Genomic DNA, 16,940 nt, shown 5'->3' with positions numbered 1-16,940 from the left:
AAGGGGTCTCAGGGCCATGGGCCTCGGCTGTCCCTCCGGCTCCCCAAAGCACAGGGACGAGGTGAGGGGCTTAGACCATGCCTGGGCAATGTTGTTTCTTACACCTGGGTGTGTGGCATTTTGTTGAGCTGGCTACCCCCTCTTGGGATTGGTTTTCCACAGCAAGCGCCTATTGTTCGTCGGAAGCCGTTTTTGCCTCAGGGGTCTCCGGGCTGTGTTCGTTGGGGTTGAACTCCTGCTAGCAAAACCGCCGGGTTGAGGGAAGGGTTCAGACTGTGCCTGGGCCCTGTGGTCTCTTCCAGGTCAGTGTATGGCATTTCCTTCCCCTTGCCCCAGGCACCTGGGAGCAAGTCTGCACGTGGAGAAAGACTTTCCCGTGGGAAGCCGGGTTTTGTCAAACGGGTCCCATTGCTCTGCTCCTCTCTTTTCACTCCTGCTGTCAGAAGCCCAGGGAGGATGGGAGGGCTTAGAACATGGCTGGGCACTGTGGTTTCTTCCAGAGAAGTGGAGGGCATTTGCTTTACCTTGCCACAACCACTTGGGATAGGGTGTGCACCTCAGGAAAACTGTCTCCGTGGGAAGCCGGCTTTTTGCAAAGGGGTCTCAGGGCCGTGGGCCTCGGCTGTCCCTCCGGCTCCCCAAAGCACAGGGACGAGGTGAGGGGCTTAGACCATGCCTGGGCAATGTTGTTTCTTACACCTGGGTGTGTGGCATTTTGTTGAGCTGGCTTCCCCCACTTGGGATAGGTGTTCCACAGCAAGCAACTATTGATCGTCGGAAGCCGTTTTTGCCCCAGGGGTCTCCGGGCTGTGTTCGTTGGGGTTGAACTCCTGCTAGCAAAACCGCCGGGTTGAGGGAAGGGTTCAGACTGTGCCTGGGCCCTGTTGTCTCTTCCAGGTCAGTGTATGGCATTTCCTTCCCCTTGCCCCAGGCACCTGGGAGCATGTCTGCACGTGGAGAAAGACTTTCCCGTGGGAAGCCGGGTTTTGTCAAACGGGTCCCAGTGCTCTGCTCCTCTCTTTTCACTCCTGCTGCCAGAAGCCCAGGGAGGATGGGAGGGCTTAGAACATGGCTGGGCACTGTGGTTTCTTCCAGAGAAGTGGAGGGCATTGGCTTTACCTTGCCACAACCACTTGGGATAGGGTGTGCACCTCAGGAAAACTGTCTCCGTGGGAAGCCGGCTTTTTGCAAAGGGGTCTAGGGCCGTGTGCCTCGGCTGTCCCTCCGGCTCCCCAAAGCACAGGGACGAGGTGAGGGGCTTAGACCAAGCCTGGGCAATGTTGTTACTTACACCTGGGTGTGTGGCATTTTGTTTAGCTGGCTACCCCCACTTGGGATAGGTGTTCCACAGCAAGCACCTATTGTTCGTCGGAAGCCGTTTTTGCCCCAGGGGTCTCCGGGCTGTGTTCGTTGGGGTTGAACTCCTGCTAGCAAAACCGCCGGGTTGAGGGAAGGGTTCAGACTGTGCCTGGGCCCTGTGGTCTCTTCCAGGTCAGTGTATGGCATTTCCTTCCCCTTGCCCCAGGCACCTGGGAGCATGTCTGCACGTGGAGAAAGACTTTCCCGTGGGAAGCCGGGTTTTGTCAAACGGGTCCCAGTGCTCTGCTCCTCTCTTTTCACTCCTGCTGCCAGAAGCCCAGGGAGGATGGGAGGGCTTAGAACATGGCTGGGCACTGTGGTTTCTTCCAGAGAAGTGGAGGGCATTTGCTTTACCTTGCCACAACCACTTGGGATAGGGTCTGCACCTCAGGAAAACTATCTCCGTGGGAAGCCGGCTTTTTGCAAAGGGGTCTCAGGGCCGTGGGCCTCGGCTGTCCCTCCGGCTCCCCAAAGCACAGGGACGAGGTGAGGGGCTTAGACCATGCCTGGGCAATGTTGTTTCTTACACCTGGGTGTGTGGCATTTTGTTGAGCTGGCTACCCCCACTTGGGATAGGTGTTCCACAGCAAGCACCTATTGTTCGTCGGAAGCCGTTTTTGACCCAGGGGTCTCCGGGCTGTGTTCGTTGGGGTTGAACTCCTGCTAGCAAAACCGCCGGGTTGAGGGAAGGGTTCAGACTGTGCCTGGGCCCTGTGGTCTCTTCCAGGTCAGTGTATGGCATTTCCTTCCCCTTGCCCCAGGCACCTGGGAGCATGTCTGCACGTGGAGAAAGACTTTCCCGTGGGAAGCCGGGTTTTCTCAAACGGGTCCCAGTGCTCTGCTCCTCTCTTTTCATTCCTGCTGCCAGAAGCCCAGGGAGGATGGGAGGGCTTAGAACATGGCTGGGCACTGTGGTTTCTTCCAGAGAAGTGGAGGGCATTGGCTTTACCTTGCCACAACCACTTGGGATAGGGTGTGCACCTCAGGAAAACTGTCTCCGTGGGAAGCCGGCTTTTTGCAAAGGGGTCTAGGGCCGTGTGCCTCGGCTGTCCCTCCGGCTCCCCAAAGCACAGGGACGAGGTGAGGGGCTTAGACCAAGCCTGGGCAATGTTGTTACTTACACCTGGGTGTGTGGCATTTTGTTGAGCTGGCTACCCCCACTTGGGATAGGTGTTCCACAGCAAGCACCTGTTGTTCATCGGAAGCCGTTTTTGCCCCAGGGGTCTGCGGGCTGTGTTCGTTGGGGTTGAACTCCTGCTAGCAAAACCGCCGGGTTGAGGGAAGGGTTCAGACTGTGCCTGGGCCCTGTGGTCTCTTCCAGGTCAGTGTATGGCATTTCCTTCCCCTTGCCCCAGGCACCTGGGAGCATGTCTGCACGTGGAGAAAGACTTTCCCGTGGGAAGCCGGGTTTTGTCAAACGGGTCCCAGTGCTCTGCTCCTCTCTTTTCACTCCTGCTGCCAGAAGCCCAGGGAGGATGGGAGGGCTTAGAACATGGCTGGGCACTGTGGTTTCTTGCAGAGAAGTGGAGGGCATTTGCTTTACCTTGCCACAACCACTTGGGATAGGGTGTGCACCTCAGGAAAACTGTTTCCGTGGGAAGCCGGCTTTTTGCAAAGGGGTCTCAGGGCCGTGGGCCTCGGCTGTCCCTCCGGCTCCCCAAAGCACAGGGACGAGGTGAGGGGCTTAGACCATGCCTGGGCAATGTTGTTACTTACACCTGGGTGTGTGGCATTTTGTTGAGCTGGCTACCCCCACTTGGGATTGGTTTTCCACAGCAAGCGCCTATTGTTCGTCGGAAGCCGTTTTTGCCTCAGGGGTCTCCGGGCTGTGTTCGTTGGGGTTGAACTCCTGCTAGCAAAACCGCCGGGTTTAGGGAAGGGTTCAGACTGTGCCTGGGCCCTGTGGTCTCTTCCAGGTCAGTGTATGGCATTTCCTTCCCCTTGCCCCAGGCACCTGGGAGCATGTCTGCACGTGGAGAAAGACTTTCCCGTGGGAAGCCGGGTTTTCTCAAACGGGTCCCAGTGCTCTGCTCCTCTCTTTTCATTCCTGCTGCCAGAAGCCCAGGGAGGATGGGAGGGCTTAGAACATGGCTGGGCACTGTGGTTTCTTCCAGAGAAGTGGAGGGCATTGGCTTTACCTTGCCACAACCACTTGAGATAGGGTGTGCACCTCAGGAAACCTGTCTCCGTGGGAAGCCGGCTTTTTGCAAAGGGGTCTAGGGCCGTGTGCCTCGGCTGTCCCTCCGGCTCCCCAAAGCAGAGGGACGAGGTGAGGGGCTTAGACCAAGCCTGGGCAATGTTGTTACTTACACCTGGGTGTGTGGCATTTTGTTGAGCTGGCTACCCCCACTTGGGATAGGTGTTCCACAGCAAGCACCTATTGTTCGTCGGAAGCCGTTTTTGCCCCAGGGGTCTCCGGGCTGTGTTCGTTGGGGTTGAACTCCTGCTAGCAAAACCGCCGGGTTGAGGGAAGGGTTCAGACTGTGCCTGGGCCCTGTGGTCTCTTCCAGGTCAGTGTATGGCATTTCCTTCCCCTTGCCCCAGGCACCTGGGAGCATGTCTGCACGTGGAGAAAGACTTTCCCGTGGGAAGCCGGGTTTTGTCAAACGGGTCCCAGTGCTCTGCTCCTCTCTTTTCACTCCTGCTGCCAGAAGCCAGGGAGGATGGGAGGGCTTAGAACATGGCTGGGCACTGTGGTTTCTTCCAGAGAAGTGGAGGGCATTTGCTTTACCTTGCCACAACCACTTGGGATAGGGTCTGCACCTCAGGAAAACTATCTCCGTGGGAAGCCGGCTTTTTGCAAAGGGGTCTCAGGGCCGTGGGCCTCGGCTGTCCCTCCGGCTCCCCAAAGCACAGGGACGAGGTGAGGGGCTTAGACCATGCCTGGGCAATGTTGTTTCTTACACCTGGGTGTGTGGCATTTTGTTGAGCTGGCTACCCCCACTTGGGATAGGTGTTCCACAGCAAGCACCTATTGTTCGTCGGAAGCCGTTTTTGACCCAGGGGTCTCCGGGCTGTGTTCGTTGGGGTTGAACTCCTGCTAGCAAAACCGCCGGGTTGAGGGAAGGGTTCAGACTGTGCCTGGGCCCTGTGGTCTCTTCCAGGTCAGTGTATGGCATTTCCTTCCCCTTGCCCCAGGCACCTGGGAGCATATCTGCACGTGGAGAAAGACTTTCCCGTGGGAAGCCGGGTTTTCTCAAACGGGTCCCAGTGCTCTGCTCCTCTCTTTTCATTCCTGCTGCCAGAAGCCCAGGGAGGATGGGAGGGCTTAGAACATGGCTGGGCACTGTGGTTTCTTCCAGAGAAGTGGAGGGCATTGGCTTTACCTTGCCACAACCACTTGGGATAGGGTGTGCACCTCAGGAAAACTGTCTCCGTGGGAAGCCGGCTTTTTGCAAAGGGGTCTAGGGCCGTGTGCCTCGGCTGTCCCTCCGGCTCCCCAAAGCACAGGGACGAGGTGAGGGGCTTAGACCAAGCCTGGGCAATGTTGTTACTTACACCTGGGTGTGTGGCATTTTGTTGAGCTGGCTACCCCCACTTGGGATAGGTGTTCCACAGCAAGCACCTATTGTTCGTCGGAAGCCGTTTTTGCCCCAGGGGTCTCCGGGCTGTGTTCGTTGGGGATGAACTCCTGCTAGCAAAACCGCCGGATTGAGGGAAGGGTTCAGACTGTGCCTGGGCCCTGTGGTCTCTTCCAGGTCAGTGTATGGCATTTCCTTCCCCTTGCCACAGGCACCTGGGAGCATGTCTGCTCGTGGAGAAAGACTTTCCCGTGGGAAGCCGGGTTTTGTCAAACGGGTCCCAGTGCTCTGCTCCTCTCTTTTCACTCCTGCTGCCAGAAGCCCAGGGAGGATGGGAGGGCTTAGAACATGGCTGGGCACTGTGGTTTCTTCCAGAGAAGTGGAGGGCATTTGCATTACCTTGCCACAACCACTTGGGATAGGGTCTGCACCTCAGGAAAACTGTCTCCGTGGGAAGCCGGCTTTTTGCAAAGGGGTCTCAGGGCCGTGGGCCTCGGCTGTCCCTCCGGCTCCCCAAAGCACAGGGACGAGGTGAGGGGCTTAGACCATGCCTGGGCAATGTTGTTTCTTACACCTGGGTGTGTGGCATTTTGTTGAGCTGGCTACCCCCTCTTGGGATTGGTTTTCCACAGCAAGCACCTATTGTTCGTCGGAAGCCGTTTTCGCTCAGGGGTCTCCGGGCTGTGTTCGTTGGGGTGGAACTCCTGCTAGCAAAACCGCCGGGTTGAGGGAAGGGTTCAGACTGTGCCTGGGCCCTGTGGTCTCTTCCAGGTCAGTGTATGGCATTTCCTTCCCCTTGCCCCAGGCACCTGGGAGCATGTCTGCACGTGGAGAAAGACTTTCCCGTGGGAAGCCGGGTTTTGTCAAACGGGTCCCAGTGCTCTGCTCCTCTCTTTTCACTCCTGCTGCCAGAAGCCCAGGGAGGATGGGAGGGCTTAGAACATGGCTGGGCACTGTGGTTTCTTGCAGAGAAGTGGAGGGCATTTGCTTTACCTTGCCACAACCACTTGGGATAGGGTGTGCACCTCAGGAAAACTGTTTCCGTGGGAAGCCGGCTTTTTGCAAAGGGGTCTCAGGGCCGTGGGCCTCGGCTGTCCCTCCGGCTCCCCAAAGCACAGGGACGAGGTGAGGGGCTTAGACCATGCCTGGGCAATGTTGTTACTTACACCTGGGTGTGTGGCATTTTGTTGAGCTGGCTACCCCCACTTGGGATTGGTTTTCCACAGCAAGCGCCTATTGTTCGTCGGAAGCCGTTTTTGCCTCAGGGGTCTCCGGGCTGTGTTCGTTGGGGTTGAACTCCTGCTAGCAAAACCGCCGGGTTTAGGGAAGGGTTCAGACTGTGCCTGGGCCCTGTGGTCTCTTCCAGGTCAGTGTATGGCATTTCCTTCCCCTTGCCCCAGGCACCTGGGAGCATGTCTGCACGTGGAGAAAGACTTTCCCGTGGGAAGCCGGGTTTTCTCAAACGGGTCCCAGTGCTCTGCTCCTCTCTTTTCATTCCTGCTGCCAGAAGCCCAGGGAGGATGGGAGGGCTTAGAACATGGCTGGGCACTGTGGTTTCTTCCAGAGAAGTGGAGGGCATTGGCTTTACCTTGCCACAACCACTTGAGATAGGGTGTGCACCTCAGGAAACCTGTCTCCGTGGGAAGCCGGCTTTTTGCAAAGGGGTCTAGGGCCGTGTGCCTCGGCTGTCCCTCCGGCTCCCCAAAGCAGAGGGACGAGGTGAGGGGCTTAGACCAAGCCTGGGCAATGTTGTTACTTACACCTGGGTGTGTGGCATTTTGTTGAGCTGGCTACCCCCACTTGGGATAGGTGTTCCACAGCAAGCACCTATTGTTCGTCGGAAGCCGTTTTTGCCCCAGGGGTCTCCGGGCTGTGTTCGTTGGGGTTGAACTCCTGCTAGCAAAACCGCCGGGTTGAGGGAAGGGTTCAGACTGTGCCTGGGCCCTGTGGTCTCTTCCAGGTCAGTGTATGGCATTTCCTTCCCCTTGCCCCAGGCACCTGGGAGCATGTCTGCACGTGGAGAAAGACTTTCCCGTGGGAAGCCGGGTTTTGTCAAACGGGTCCCAGTGCTCTGCTCCTCTCTTTTCACTCCTGCTGCCAGAAGCCAGGGAGGATGGGAGGGCTTAGAACATGGCTGGGCACTGTGGTTTCTTCCAGAGAAGTGGAGGGCATTTGCTTTACCTTGCCACAACCACTTGGGATAGGGTCTGCACCTCAGGAAAACTATCTCCGTGGGAAGCCGGCTTTTTGCAAAGGGGTCTCAGGGCCGTGGGCCTCGGCTGTCCCTCCGGCTCCCCAAAGCACAGGGACGAGGTGAGGGGCTTAGACCATGCCTGGGCAATGTTGTTTCTTACACCTGGGTGTGTGGCATTTTGTTGAGCTGGCTACCCCCACTTGGGATAGGTGTTCCACAGCAAGCACCTATTGTTCGTCGGAAGCCGTTTTTGACCCAGGGGTCTCCGGGCTGTGTTCGTTGGGGTTGAACTCCTGCTAGCAAAACCGCCGGGTTGAGGGAAGGGTTCAGACTGTGCCTGGGCCCTGTGGTCTCTTCCAGGTCAGTGTATGGCATTTCCTTCCCCTTGCCCCAGGCACCTGGGAGCATATCTGCACGTGGAGAAAGACTTTCCCGTGGGAAGCCGGGTTTTCTCAAACGGGTCCCAGTGCTCTGCTCCTCTCTTTTCATTCCTGCTGCCAGAAGCCCAGGGAGGATGGGAGGGCTTAGAACATGGCTGGGCACTGTGGTTTCTTCCAGAGAAGTGGAGGGCATTGGCTTTACCTTGCCACAACCACTTGGGATAGGGTGTGCACCTCAGGAAAACTGTCTCCGTGGGAAGCCGGCTTTTTGCAAAGGGGTCTAGGGCCGTGTGCCTCGGCTGTCCCTCCGGCTCCCCAAAGCACAGGGACGAGGTGAGGGGCTTAGACCAAGCCTGGGCAATGTTGTTACTTACACCTGGGTGTGTGGCATTTTGTTGAGCTGGCTACCCCCACTTGGGATAGGTGTTCCACAGCAAGCACCTATTGTTCGTCGGAAGCCGTTTTTGCCCCAGGGGTCTCCGGGCTGTGTTCGTTGGGGATGAACTCCTGCTAGCAAAACCGCCGGATTGAGGGAAGGGTTCAGACTGTGCCTGGGCCCTGTGGTCTCTTCCAGGTCAGTGTATGGCATTTCCTTCCCCTTGCCACAGGCACCTGGGAGCATGTCTGCTCGTGGAGAAAGACTTTCCCGTGGGAAGCCGGGTTTTGTCAAACGGGTCCCAGTGCTCTGCTCCTCTCTTTTCACTCCTGCTGCCAGAAGCCCAGGGAGGATGGGAGGGCTTAGAACATGGCTGGGCACTGTGGTTTCTTCCAGAGAAGTGGAGGGCATTTGCATTACCTTGCCACAACCACTTGGGATAGGGTCTGCACCTCAGGAAAACTGTCTCCGTGGGAAGCCGGCTTTTTGCAAAGGGGTCTCAGGGCCGTGGGCCTCGGCTGTCCCTCCGGCTCCCCAAAGCACAGGGACGAGGTGAGGGGCTTAGACCATGCCTGGGCAATGTTGTTTCTTACACCTGGGTGTGTGGCATTTTGTTGAGCTGGCTACCCCCTCTTGGGATTGGTTTTCCACAGCAAGCACCTATTGTTCGTCGGAAGCCGTTTTCGCTCAGGGGTCTCCGGGCTGTGTTCGTTGGGGTGGAACTCCTGCTAGCAAAACCGCCGGGTTGAGGGAAGGGTTCAGACTGTGCCTGGGCCCTGTGGTCTCTTCCAGGTCAGTGTATGGCATTTCCTTCCCCTTGCCACAGGCACCTGGGAGCATGTCTGCACGTGGAGAAAGACTTTCCCGTGGGAAGCCGGGTTTTGTCAAACGGGTCCCAGTGCTCTGCTCCTCTCTTTTCACTCCTGCTGTCAGAAGCCCAGGGAGGATGGGAGGGCTTAGAACATGGCTGGGCACTGTGGTTTCTTCCAGAGAAGTGGAGGGCATTTGCTTTACCTTGCCACAACCACTTGGGATAGGGTCTGCACCTCAGGAAAACTGTCTCCGTGGGAAGCCGGCTTTTTGCAAAGGGGTCTCAGGGCCGTGGGCCTCGGCTGTCCCTCCAGCTCCCCAAAGCACAGGGACGAGGTGAGGGGCTTAGACCATGCCTGGGCAATGTTGTTTCTTACACCTGGGTGTGTGGCATTTTGTTGAGCTGGCTACCCCCACTTGGGATAGGTGTTCCACAGCAAGCACCTATTGTTCGTCGGAAGCCGTTTTTGCCCCAGGGGTCTCCGGGCTGTGTTCGTTGGGGTAGAACTCCTGCTAGCAAAACCGCCGGGTTGAGGGAAGGGTTCAGACTGTGCCTGGGCCCTGTGGTCTCTTCCAGGTCAGTGTATGGCATTTCCTTCCCCTTGCCCCAGGCACCTGGGAGCATGTCTGCACGTGGAGAAAGACTTTCCCGTGGGAAGCCGGGTTTTGTCAAACGGGTCCCAGTGCTCTGCTCCTCTCTTTTCACTCCTGCTGCCAGAAGCCCAGGGAGGATGGGAGGGCTTAGAACATGGCTGGGCACTGTGGTTTCTTCCAGAGAAGTGGAGGGCATTTGCTTTACCTTGCCACAACCACTTGGGATAGGGTGTGCACCTCAGGAAAACTGTGTCCGTGGGAAGCCGACTTTTTGCAAAGGGGTCTCAGGGCCGTGTGCCTCGGCTGTCCCTCCGGCTCCCCAAAGCACAGGGACGAGGTGAGGGGCTTAGACCATGCCTGGGCAATGTTGTTTCTTACACCTGGGTGTGTGGCATTTTGTTGAGCTGGCTACCCCCACTTGGGATAGGTGTTCCACAGCAAGCACCTATTGTTCGTCGGAAGCTGTTTTTGCCCCAGGGGTCTCCGGGCTGTGTTCCTTGGGGTTGAACTCCTGCTAGCAAAACCGCCGGGTTGAGGGAAGGGTTCAGACTGTGCCTGGGCCCTGTGGTCTCTTCCAGGTCAGTGTATGGCATTTCCTTCCCCTTGCCCCAGGCACCTGGGAGCATGTCTGCACGTGGAGAAAGACTTTCCCGTGGGAAGCCGGGTTTTGTCAAACGGGACCCAGTGCTCTGCTCCTCTCTTTTCACTCCTGCTGCCAGAAGCCCAGGGAGGATGGGAGGGCTTAGAACATGGCTGGGCACTGTGGTTTCTTCCAGAGAAGTGGAGGGCATTTGCTTTACCTTGCCACAACCACTTGGGATAGGGTCTGCACCTCAGGAAAACTGTCTCCGTGGGAAGCCGGCTTTTTGCAAAGGGGTCTCAGGGCCGTGGGCCTCGGCTGTCCCTCCGGCTCCCCAAAGCACAGGGACGACGTGAGGGGCTTAGACCATTCCTGGGCAATGTTGTTTCTTACACCTGGGTGTGTGGCATTTTGTTGAGCTGGCTACCCCCACTTGGGATAGGAGTTCCACAGCAAGCACCTATTGTTCGTCGGAAGCCGTTTTTGCCCCAGGGGTCTCCGGGCTGTGTTCGTTGGGGTTGAACTCCTGCTAGCAAAACCGCCGGGTTGAGGGAAGGGTTCAGACTGTGCCTGGGCCCTGTGGTCTCTTCCAGGTCAGTGTATGGCATTTCCTTCCCCTTGCCCCAGGCACCTGGGAGTATGTCTGCACGTGGAGAAAGACTTTCCCGTGGGAAGCCGGTTTTTGTCAAACGGGTCCCAGTGCTCTGCTCCTCTCTTTTCACTCCTGCTGCCAGAAGCCCAGGGAGGATGGGAGGGCTTAGAACATGGCTGGGCACTGTGGTTTCTTCCAGAGAAGTGGAGGGCATTTGCTTTACCTTGCCACAACCACTTGGGATAGGGTCTGCACCTCAGGAAAACTGTTTCCGTGGGAAGCCGGCTTTTTGCAAAGGGGTCTCAGGGCCGTGGGCCTCGGGTGTCCCTCCGGCTCCCCAAAGCACAGGGACGAGGTGAGGGGTTAGACCATGCCTGGGCAATGTTGTTTCTTACACCTGGGTGTGTGGCATTTTGTTGAGCTGGCTTCCCCCACTTGAGATAGGTGTTCCACAGCAAGCACCTATTGATCGTCGGAAGCCGTTTTTGCCCCAGGGGTCTCCGGGCTGTGTTCGTTGGGGTTGAACTCCTGCTAGCAAAACCGCCGGGTTGAGGGAAGGGTTCAGACTGTGCCTGGGCCCTGTGGTCTCTTCCAGGTCAGTGTATGGCATTTCCTTCCCCTTGCCACAGGCACCTGGGAGCATGTCTGCACGTGGAGAAAGACTTTCCCGTGGGAAGCCGGGTTTTGTCAAACGGGTCCCAGTGCTCTGCTCCTCTCTTTTCACTCCTGCTGTCAGAAGCCCAGGGAGGATGGGAGGGCTTAGAACATGGCTGGGCACTGTGGTTTCTTCCAGAGAAGTGGAGGGCATTTGCTTTACCTTGCCACAACCACTTGGGATAGGGTCTGCACCTCAGGAAAACTGTCTCCGTGTTAAGCCGGCTTTTTGCAAAGGGGTCTCAGGGCCGTGGGCCTCGGCTGTCCCTCCGGCTCCCCAAAGCACAGGGACGAGGTGAGGCGCTTAGACCATGCCTGGGGAATGTTGTTTCTTACACCTGGGTGTGTGGCATTTTGTTGAGCTGGCTACCCCCACTTGGGATAGGTGTTCCACAGCAAGCACCTATTGATCTTCGGAAGCCGTTTTTGCCCCAGGGGTCTCCGGGCTGTGTTCGTTGGGGTTGAACTCCTGCTAGCAAAACCGCCGGGTTGAGGGAAGGGTTCAGACTGTGCCTGGGCCCTGTGGTCTCTTCCAGGTCAGTGTATGGCATTTCCTTCCCCTTGCCCCAGGCACCTGGGAGCATGTCTGCACGTGGAGAAAGACTTTCCCGTGGGAAGCCGGGTTTTGTCAAACGGGTCCCAGTGCTCTGCTCCTCTCTTTTCACTCCTGCTGCCAGAAGCCCAGGGAGGATGGGAGGGCTTAGAACATGGCTGGGCACTGTGGTTTCTTCCAGAGAAGTGGAGGGCATTTGCTTTACCTTGCCACAACCACTTGGGATAGGGTCTGCACCTCAGGAAAACTGTGTCCGTGGGAAGCCGACTTTTTGCAAAGGGGTCTCAGGGCCGTGTGCCTCGGCTGTCCCTCCGGCTCCCCAAAGCACAGGGACGAGGTGAGGGGCTTAGACCATGCCTGGGCAATGTTGTTATTTACACCTGGGTGTGTGGCATTTTGTTGAGCTGGCTACCCCCACTTGGGATAGGTGTTCCACAGCAAGCACCTATTGTTCGTCGGAAGCCGTTTTTGCCCCAGGGGTCTCCGGGCTGTGTTCCTTGGGGTTGAACTCCTGCTAGCAAAACCGTCGGGTTGAGGGAAGGGTTCAGACTGTGCCTGGGCCCTGTGGTCTCTTCCAGGTCAGTGTATGGCATTTCCTTCCCCTTGCCACAGGCACCTGGGAGCATGCCTGCTGGTGGAGAAAGACTTTCCCGTGGGAAGCCGGGTTTTGTCAAACGGGTCCCAGTGCTCTGCTCCTCTCTTTTCACTCCTGCTGTCAGAAGCCCAGGGAGGATGGGAGGGCTTAGAACATGGCTGGGCACTGTGGTTTCTTCCAGAGAAGTGGAGGGCATTTGCTTTACCTTGCCACAACCACTTGGGATAGGGTCTGCACCTCAGGAAAACTGTCTCCGTGGGAAGCCGGCTTTTTGCAAAGGGGTCTCAGGGCCGTGTGCCTCGGCTGTCCCTCCGGCTCCCCAAAGCACAGGGACGAGGTGAGGGGCTTAGACCATGCCTGGGCAATGTTGTTTCTTACACCTGGGTGTGTGGCATTTTGTTGAGCTGGCTACCCGCACTTGGGATAGGAGTTCCAAGCAAGCACATATTGTTCTTCGGAAGCCGTTTTTGCCCCAGGGGTCTCCGGGCTGTGTTCGTTGGGGTTGAACTCCTGCTAGCAAAACCGCCGGGTTGAGGGAAGGGTTCAGACTGTGCCTGGGCCCTGTGGTCTCTTCCAGGTCAGTGTATGGCATTTCCTTCCCCTTGCCCCAGGCACCTGGGAGCATGTCTGCACGTGGAGAAAGACTTTCCCGTGGGAAGCCGGGTTTTGTCAAACGGGTCCCAGTGCTCTCCTCCTCTCTTTTCACTCTTGCTGCCAGAAGCCCAGGGAGGATGGGAGGGCTTAGAACATGGCTGGGCACTGTGGTTTCTTGCAGAGAAGTGGAGGGCATTTGCTTTACCTTGCCACAACCACTTGGGATAGGGTCTGCACCTCAGGAAAACTGTTTCCTTTGGGAAGCCGGCTTTTTGCAAAGGGGTCTCAGGGTCGTGGACCTCGGCTGTCCCTCCGGCTCCCCAAAGCACAGGGACGAGGTGAGGGGCTTAGACCATGCCTGGGCAATGTTGTTTCTTACACCTGGGTGTGTGGCATTTTGTTGAGCTGGCTACCCCCTCTTGGGATGGGTGTTCCACAGCAAGCGCCTATTGTTCGTCGGAAGCCGTTTTTGCCTCAGGGGTCTCCGGGCTGTGTTCGTTGGGGTTGAACTCCTGCTAGCAAAACCGCCGGGTTGAGGGAAGGGTTCAGACTGTGCCTGGGCCCTGTGGTCTCTTCCAGGTCAGTGTATGGCATTTCCTTCCCCTTGCCACAGGCACCTGGGAGCATGTCTGCACGTGGAGAAAGACTTTCCCGTGGGAAGCCGGGTTTTGTCAAACGGGTCCCAGTGCTCTGCTCCTCTCTTTTCACTCCTGCTGCCAGAAGCCCAGGGAGGATGGGAGGGCTTAGAACATGGCTGGGCACTGTGGTTTCTTCCAGAGAAGTGGAGGGCATTTGCTTTACCTTGCCACAACCACTTGGGATAGGGTCTGCACCTCAGGAAAACTGTGTCCGTGGGAAGCCGGCTTTTTGCAAAGGGGTCTCAGGGCCGTGGGCCTCGGGTGTCCCTCCGGCTCCCCAAAGCACAGGGACGAGGTGAGGGGCTTAGACCATGCCTGGGCAATGTTGTTTCTTACACCTGGGTGTGTGGCATTTTGTTGAGCTGGCTACCCCCACTTGGGATAGGAGTTCCACAGCAAGCACCTATTGTTCGTCGGAAGCCGTTTTTGCCCCAGGGGTCTCCGGGCTGTGTTCCTTGGGGTTGAACTCCTGCTAGCAAAACCGCCGGGTTGAGGGAAGGGTTCAGACTGTGCCTGGGCCCTGTGGTCTCTTCCAGGTCAGTGTATGGCATTTCCTTCCCCTTGCCACAGGCACCTGGGAGCATGTCTGCACGTGGAGAAAGACTTTCCCGTGGGAAGCCCGGTTTTGTCAAACGGGTCCCAGTGCTCTGCTCCTCTCTTTTCACTCCTGCTGTCAGAAGCCCAGGGAGGATGGGAGGGCTTAGAACATGGCTGGGCACTGTGGTTTCTTCCAGAGAAGTGGAGGGCATTTGCTTTACCTTGCCACAACCACTTGGGATAGGGTCTGCACCTCAGGAAAACTGTCTCCGTGGGAAGCCGGCTTTTTGCAAAGGGGTCTCAGGGCCGTGGGCCTCGGCTGTCCCTCCGGCTCCCCAAAGCACAGGGACGAGGTGAGGGGCTTAGACCATGCCTGGGCAATGTTGTTTATTACACCTGGGTGTGTGGCATTTTGTTGAGCTGGCTACCCCCTCTTGGGATTGGTTTTCCACAGCAAGCGCCTATTGTTCGTCGGAAGCCGTTTTTGCCTCAGGGCTATCCGGGCTGTGTTCGTTGGGGTTGAACTCCTGCTAGCAAAACCGCCGGGTTGAGGGAAGGGTTCAGACTGTGCCTGGGCCCTGTGGTCTCTTCCAGGTCAGTGTATGGCATTTCCTTCCCCTTGCCCCAGGCACCTGGGAGCATGTCTGCACGTGGAGAAAGACTTTCCCGTGGGAAGCCGGGTTTTGTCAAACGGGTCCCAGTGCTCTGCTCCTCTCTTTTCACTCCTGCTGCCAGAAGCCCAGGGAGGATGGGAGGGCTTAGAACATGGCTGGGCACTGTGGTTTCTTCCAGAGAAGTGGAGGGCATTTGCTTTACCTTGCCACAACCACTTGGGATAGGGTCTGCACCTCAGGAAAACTGTGTCGGTGGGAAGCCGACTTTTTGCAAAGGGGTCTCAGGGCCGTGTGCCTCGGCTGTCCCTCCGGCTCCCCAAAGCACAGGGACGAGGTGAGGGGCTTAGACCATGCCTGGGCAATGTTGTTACTTACACCTGGGTGTGTGGCATTTTGTTGAGCTGGCTACCCCCACTTGGGATAGGTGTTCCACAGCAAGCACCTATTGTTCGTCGGAAGCCGTTTTTGCCCCAGGGGTCTCCGGGCTGTGTTCCTTGGGGTTGAACTCCTGCTAGCAAAACCGTCGGGTTGAGGGAAGGGTTCAGACTGTGCCTGGGCCCTGTGGTCTCTTCCAGGTCAGTGTATGGCATTTCCTTCCCCTTGCCACAGGCACCTGGGAGCATGTCTGCACGTGGAGAAAGACTTTCCCGTGGGAAGCCGGGTTTTGTCAAACGGGTCCCAGTGCTCTGCTCCTCTCTTTTCACTCCTGCTGTCAGAAGCCCAGGGAGGATGGGAGGGCTTAGAACATGGCTGGGCACTGTGGTTTCTTCCAGAGAAGTGGAGGGCATTTGCTTTACCTTGCCACAACCACTTGGGATAGGGTCTGCACCTCAGGAAAACTGTCTCCGTGGGAAGCTGGCTTTTTGCAAAGGGGTCTCAGGGCCGTGTGCCTCGGCTGTCCCTCCGGCTCCCCAAAGCACAGGGACGAGGTGAGGGGCTTAGACCATGCCTGGGCAATGTTGTTTCTTACACCTGGGTGTGTGGCATTTTGTTGAGCTGGCTACCCGCACTTGGGATAGGAGTTCCACAGCAAGCACATATTGTTCGTCGGAAGCCGTTTTTGCCCCAGGGGTCTCCGGGCTGTGTTCGTTGGGGTTGAACTCCTGCTAGCAAAACCGCCGGGTTGAGGGAAGGGTTCAGACTGTGCCTGGGCCCTGTGGTCTCTTCCAGGTCAGTGTATGGCATTTCCTTCCCCTTGCCACAGGCACCTGGGAGCATGTCTGCACGTGGAGAAAGACTTTCCCGTGGGAAGCCGGTTTTTGTCAAACGGGTCCCTGTGCTCTGCTCCTCTCTTTTCACTCCTGCTGCCAGAAGCCCAGGGAGGATGGGAGGGCTTAGAACATGGCTGGGCACTGTGGTTTCTTCCAGAGAAGTGGAGGGCATTTGCTTTACCTTGCCACAACCACTTGGGATAGGGTCTGCACCTCAGGAAAACTGTCTCCGTGGGAAGCCGGCTTTTTGCAAAGGGGTCTCAGGGCCGTGGGCCTCGGCTGTCCCTCCGGCTCCCCAAAGCACAGGAACGAGGTGAGGGGCTTAGACCATGCCTGGGCAATGTTGTTTCTTACACCTGGGTGTGTGACATTTTGTTTACCTGGCAACCCCATTTGCATAGGTTTTCCACAGCAAGCACCTATTGTTCGTCGGAAGCCGTTTTTGCCCCAGGGGTCTCCGGGCTGTGTTCGTTGGGGTTGAACTCCTGCTAGCAAAACCGCCGGGATGAGGGAAGGGCCCAGACTGTGCCTGGGCCCTGTGGTCTCTTACAGGTCAGTGTATGGCATCTTCTTCACCTTGCCACAGGCACTTGGGAGCATGTCTGCACGTGGAGAAAGACTTTCCCGTGGGAAGCCGGTTCTTGTCAAACGGGTCCCAGTGCTCTTCTCCTCTCTTTTCACTCCGGCTGCCTGTAGGCCAGTGAGGATGGGAGGGCTTAGAACATGGCTGGGCACTGTGGTTTCTTCAAGAGAAGTGGATGGCATTTGCTTTGCCTTGCCACAACCACTTGTGAGAGGGTCTGCACCTCAGGAAAACTGTTTCCTTGGGAAGCCGGCTTTTGGCCAAACGGGTCTCAGGCCCGGGGGCCTCGGGTGTCCCTCCGGCTCCCCAAAGCACAGGGACGAGGTGAGGGGCTTAGACCATGCCTGGGCATTGTTGTTTCTTACACCTGGGTGTGTGGCATTTTGTTTACCTGCTACCCCCACTTGGGATAGGTTTTCCACAGCAAGAGCATATTGCTCGTGGGAAGCCGTTTTTGCCCCAGGGGTCTCCGGGCTGTGTTCGTTGGGGTTGAACTCCTGGTAGCAAAACCGCCGGGATGAGGGAAGGGCTCAGACTGTGCCTGGGCCCTGTGGT

Source organism: Ursus arctos, unplaced genomic scaffold, assembly GCF_023065955.2.
Source record: "Ursus arctos isolate Adak ecotype North America unplaced genomic scaffold, UrsArc2.0 scaffold_31, whole genome shotgun sequence".
Lineage (NCBI taxonomy): Eukaryota > Metazoa > Chordata > Mammalia > Carnivora > Ursidae > Ursus > Ursus arctos.
The sequence above is the reverse complement of the archived record's forward strand: the minus strand, read 5'-3'. Positions refer to the sequence as shown.